Source organism: Ananas comosus, linkage group 24 (assembly GCF_001540865.1).
Source record: "Ananas comosus cultivar F153 linkage group 24, ASM154086v1, whole genome shotgun sequence".
Lineage (NCBI taxonomy): Eukaryota > Viridiplantae > Streptophyta > Magnoliopsida > Poales > Bromeliaceae > Ananas > Ananas comosus.
Window position 1 is genome coordinate 1,375,783 of NC_033644.1, and position 6,523 is coordinate 1,382,305.

Here is a 6,523-nt window from a genome sequence, read left to right on the forward strand (position 1 = left end):
AAATTTTTTCAAATTAATTTTTAACTTTAAATCTTGTCCATGAATTTTTAAGTTTTCATTTTATTTCAAGAAACTTATTTTTTTTATTAACCATCGTTACCCCTTTAATAGTTAAAAACATCAAAACATATCTTTATTTTTATAATTATAAAATTTTAAAACTGCTAAAATAATAATAATAAAAAAATAAAAATGACATTTGCTGACATGATTGTAATACACTGGTCTTAGCAAATTGCAAGATTCGAGTTTTGATTCTGTTGTTGGAGCTTTCCACAGTTTTTGGAAGGGTTCGTTGATAGTGTTCAGACCCCTGGCGCGCATCCGAGGAGGTTGGAGTGAGACTTGGCACCAAAATTCCATTTAAATTTTTGTGTCAGCTCCGGGTAGCATGCAGCAGGGCTTGTACCGGAACAAGACTGGCCTTGTCACGGTACAAGGCAGGTTGATGGGTGTACCGGTACAGCCACCGGTCGTGTACCGGTACAGAGCCGCAGACGCGCGACCGAGCCTCGGTTTGCATTTTCGTCGGCCTTGTACCGGTACAAGAAACCCGATGTACCGGTACAGGAGGCAGATTACGTGCAGTTTGGTCTGCAGGGGTTTTCGTGTTGTTCTAATTGTGGGTTTTTATAACAGCACCACGCTCCTTAGGGCTTTTTTTGTGCTGGAACCAGAGGAGAAGGAAGGTGAGTGATGCTCACCTTGTCCATTTGATTTTGATCTCATTTTTGCTTGATTTTTTGATGGATTTTCTTTCTATTTGACCTTTGGTGCGTCATTTCCACATGGATGAAGCCTCAAGCTTGGATTTGGAGCTAAGTTGAGGATAGATCTTTGGATTTAAAGGATTTAGAAGCTTGTTTTGAAGCTTCTAAGAGTAAGCAACATTTCTTCCTCTAGATTCGAGTTTTTATGGATTTCATGAGATGAAACCATAGAGTGTGGTTTTAGGTTTATTTTGGGTATTTTGAATTAGGGCTTTTTGAAGCTAGATTGAGTGGATTAGGAGGCTTATTAGGTTCGATTGTGAATGCCTAGCTTCATTGTTGGAGCTTTAGAGAGTATTTTTGACACTAGAGGTGAGTTTTCCTACCTATGCTTTGTTAGTTAATGTTTGAGCTAGGTTTTGTTTGTTTGGCACCGTATGACATATGTTTCTATACCTTTAGGGTATAGGAGATTAAGAGGACACCCTCGTTTGGAGCGCGCGAGGCAGTTTCGTATGTCATCTGTGGGTTGTGACTTCGTGGAAATGGGCGAAATGGCCCCTATGCTTCTTATCTATTTGTTGTAATTATTTTTAAGTTCATTTCTATGCTAAATGGAATTTATATGATTTTAGAGCACTTAAATGCATGCCATCGATGTTTATGAAATTTCATATATAGTAGAATATATGAGGTAGATGCATGCTACGAAAATGCTGCTTGTGTTTGCAAATGGAAATATCATCTCTTATGAGGCTATGACTTGGAATATGTTACTTGGAATATAGTTCCATGTTATTGACATAGGAGAGCAAAAGTGTTCATTAAAGGTGGCAGTTGAAACTAGTAAACTATGAACATGCAATATAAAGAACTATTGATAGGCACTAATATTGTTATTCCATGTTAGAGAATAATAACATAGGATGCACATTGAGCAATTTGCACATTCCATTTATTATGACATGGAGTTCGGTAACTTGCCCGACAGATTCTTTGACTACTTGCATTGTGCTCATTCGCACATGCCTTGTGGGTCGCTCGCCTACAAGCGGCACCTCGGAATGGCCTCGCAGATACATATTCCGGCGTTCGGGGATTGGGCGCGAAGTGGATTGCGTGATGGGCCAAGGCTCATTCTGGGTAGGCGTGGGTGATTGACTACCACGGGGCATTAGGCTCAGGCACCGGCCAGAACAGCTTACGGGTCGGTCTCAGGGCATAGGAAGCTTCGGGTGGTCTCTTCAGATTTGACTTTGATGTATCCATTTTATGACATGTGACAGATGAGGATTAGTGTACTCTTGGGCATTGACTTTAGAAGTAGAACACGGAACTTTACATGATTTCAATGTGAATCATGATAGATGGAGGAATTTACTTCATGCATAGTGCTTTCATTCGTATGCTATTTTGCTACCTAAAGATACATGTTGTAGTAAGTTAATTTTTACTTTACCTTTCGCCTTTCTACTTTTATAGTCACTGATATTCTTTTGTAGCTTTGCTGTGTGCATCTTCACTGAAGTCAGTAATTGCCACCTGTGGACTTATTTTTAATAGTTTCACGCCCCTGTTTCTATGTTTCCTTTTCAGAGCCTTCGGCACCGGCGGAGGCACGGGATCGCGGCAAGGGTGTCGCGTAGCTAGCCCGGGAGAGTTTCGTTTGCGCTAAGTGGTTGCTTCTTCCCCATTTTATATTTTGAGAGGGTGTGAGGCTTTTGTATCCATGTATAGAGACCACCTGTGTACCTACTTATAGCACTTGTATTTGGGATCCCTATTGTACTTACTTTATGCTTTATTTAGTGGATTTACTGTTTTATCCTTATCCCTTGTTGTAGCATTTAGACATTTATTATGCTCTGATACTTTTAGATGTCTTTTATTATTGCTTTTATTATTGTTGTTTTTAGACGCCTTATATGTTGTAGACATATGGCGGGTCTGGGCACGCGCCGGGCGGGCTTCCGCTGGGTCCCGGGGCGTGACATGACTCATCCCATATTCCCATTCGGACCCAAGGGCCGTGTTGGATCACAGGTCCAAAAAGTCTGGCTTGGCACGACTTACATTACATCCCTAAATACTTTCCGCAAATAAATTAAAAAAAATTTCTCTCTCCTCATCTTTTTTAAGATAAATTTTTAAAAAATCTCTCTCCTCACTAATCCGTTTTGCGTCCTGCACTGTAGCAGGGGAGGAGTATTACCAACTCTCCTGCTCTTGATAGCCTCATGTTGACTTGCCAATGCACACTATCTAGTCATTGGCCCTTCGTTTCTTCGGACCTCATTATTTAGTCTGAATTCGTCGCTTTCACCATCACTGTCGTTGCCACTGCAGAGGCTACTATTGCAGCTGAGCTAGTGTTGCTCGCTGCTGCTGCTGCTGCCGCTCGTAGCAGCTGCTAACGCTACTTCTCTTGCTGCTGCCATAGATTGTTGCCGCGGCACAGCCATTCTCGAAGGCAAAAGGGGATGAGAGATCTCTGCTTTCCATTTCTTCGAACCCCAAATTGCTACCCTGCTGCATCGGGAATATCTCATTAACATTCACGAACGCAAAAAATGAAAGGGAGCTTTCAGCTCTCAATTTCTTCAGACAACAAGTCCTTCGAGAACATTAATCAAGTGAAGTGTGTCGGATCGTTGGCGCTAACCCATAATTTCAAAAACTTGCGCTACTAAAAATACGCAATCAATTCACTTAAAGTGTATGAATACAATGCTTACGGATCTCGATTGTGACTCTGCCCAATCAGTCTCATGCCACTTCGAACATAACTTGGTACAACTTGATCTCTCGCCATTTCAAGCGTGACGTGGCCCAACCTAGCCTCCTACTACAAGACAGGATACTAGTATTGACTTCGTGATATCAAATTTACCTATTAGCCTATTTGGTTCATTCTGGATTTGATTTAATAACTCTAGTACAGCTGGCTCCTTTGGCCAAGAAAGTGGACTTAAAATCTTAACGGCTTATGACTAGAACTCGAGTTAGTTCTTCGGATACTCGAATATTCGTCCATAATCTATGCCTCGATGACTAACATTGGTTTATCGAATGATTTCTTCGGACATTCGAATACTGATCCTAGCTTGGGTCTATGTTATTATGGCAATTAATCAGCTTAAGGGAAATTCCTTCGAATCCCAAAATTCAAATTCAAATCATATCAACCCAGTTTTCTTCGGATCCCAAATTCCAAGTCAAACCAATTCAACGGAGCTTTCTTTAGGCCCGACGAGGATATTTTTTGGACCTCAAATTTACAATTCAAATCAAACTGGGGCTTCTTTGGACGCCAAATTTAAAATTCAAAATCCAAACAATTTCAATGCGGCTTTCTTGGACCAATAGGGGCAAAGCATTTTGAAACCTATTTGGATCTAGGGATGAAGACCGTCAAATATGATTGCATATTAGTTTTTAATAAAGTTTCAACACTTTAATCCGATATCAACACTGTAATTTTTATTTTAGTTTTATAAAAACTATTTCACATATTTTAATTAACTACACTAATAAAATTTCTGATAATTTGGAGACATTTGGTCTATCGAATTATTTTTACTTAATATTAACTAGTAAGAATATTACAATTTTTTTTTTTTTTTTTAAAGATAGGTAGTACGTTACCTGCTTCGTTTATTTCATTTAGAAATAAACTTAGCTGAAAATATGAATCAACTAGGATTCGAACTTTGGTCTCGGGTACCAACGACCATGTCCTTTGCCACTTGCTCCAGAGACAGTCAGTAATATTACAAAATTTTAAAGCTAGCCTATGCGCATCATATTTTCCAAGTACTCCAAATTTATCATTTTTAGGTGCCGTTTCACGTATAAACCAACCTCCCAAAGTACACTCCATTAAGACTTTCAAACTCTACAGTTAGAAGCTCAATAATAATAGACCAAATTAAAAATTAACAAGCCCAATTTGTCCGTATAAAAATCAAAATAAAGTAAAGTTTACTATTAAGTAAGGGGTCAACCCAAACAAAAACAACTTAATTTAATAGACAAAAGTACAGTGGAGCAATTAACTAAATCAAAGTAAAATATTTAATAAGAGAGAAAAAAAAAACTCCAGCAATCACATGGATGCATGGGGTCTCTAATCAAACAAATTAGTTTCTTAAAATTCACTCGTTCCATCCTAGTTTTTTTAAAAAATATTATTATTGTATTCTTTATATATATTAGTATATATATTATAATATATATTATATATATATATATATATATATATAATAGATCTAAGATAATAAATAATATATATGATGTGACTATCATATAGTAAATTTTTTATAAAATTTGAGTCTTACTACCTCGCATTATATAACATCAATAAAGTTGTATAAATTTACGAAATCTCACACAAAAGAATTATTTTTTTATAGACGTAGCATTTCTCTTATTAAAAAGATCAAACTATCTTATACAAAGACAGTATAAATAGTTATCCAAATTTTGTGGTGTTGAATTTTATTTTCTAGTCTCTACTGCAGTAATTATATAAACTGGATGTACGTACTATATTTTGAAAGGTATACTGTCTTAGCGAAGGACTTTTTTGTGACCATGTTGGTTTGATCAAGTTCTCTATCTGGGCATGATTCTTGCCCTGAGTGGCGTCTTCATGACAAGGTGAACTCAAAGTTCTCCGTCATGTTGATCTCTTCCTCTTCTGCTGCTGGCTTCCACTCGAACTCTTTCACTAAATTCGCAACAAAGTATTCGAGTTTGAGCAATGCGAGTCCTATCGCAAGGCAAATCCTGTGCCCTGCCCCTGAACGGCATCATCTTGATCTCCCGGCCCCTAGTTAGGTCCACCCTCTCCCCCTCCCCCTTCCAGGAACCTCTCCGGCCGAAACTCCATTGGCTTCGTCCACACCGACCTATCCCACCCTATCTCCGTCATTGCGAAAGTCACAACCACACCCTTCGGAATCCGATATCCCTTAAATTCCGCCTCCTCCAACACTGTATGCGGCAGCACAAAGTGCCCCGGCGAGTGCTATCGCAGCCCCTCCAGCACCACCGCCTTTAGATACGGCATCCGCTGCAGATCCTTTTCTTGCACCATAGCATATTCGTCAGTCCCTACCACACATTTAATTTCCTCGTATAGTTTCGACTGTACATTGAGACTTTTTACATGTTCACCATGATCCACTACAGCTTTGTCGTGGTCGTGTCGATGCCGGCTGTCGTGGCCTTGCTCCTTATTTTTAGTCCAAACCTTCGCGTCCTCCGATTAAATATGCAAAGGGAAGAAAAAAGAAAGATAGAGGTTTTTCACAAAAAACTAAGTACTCTTAATTATTTAGAAAAAGAGCATTACAACACACATATTCTCTTATATTTTGGCCATAGCCACTCCCACAATTTATAGGCCTAAGATACAATGAGTCTAGTCTACATAACTTACCTACTAACTCACCTATTAACATGTATATTGAGCCCTCACCAATACAAAGTTCAAGAGTCTCCTATTAGTTTTGAACTTTTGCAAAAGTAGGCTGTTTTTTTGGATTTTATAGATTCGATTCGAATTTACAAAAAACTGACCAAAATACCCTTATTACTTTTTCTCTTTCCTCTTTCTCTCTCCTCTTCGTTTCTGTCGTTCTTTTTTTTGTTTCTTTCCGAAGAACACGGCGGAGGCGGAGGCGGTTTGTCTCGTCTCTGTCCTATGCGCCCTCGCCCTCGCCCTCACCTGCACACCCTTTTTTCGCCTTTTTCGCCTCCGACCCCGCCAAGACCACACCTCGACTCTCCTTTTTCTTTTTTTTTTTTTT

General features: G+C 39.1%; 1 pseudogene; it reads right to left on the minus strand.

The window, feature by feature from the left end:
- Nucleotides 5,325–5,808, minus strand: LOC109728504 (annotated as a pseudogene).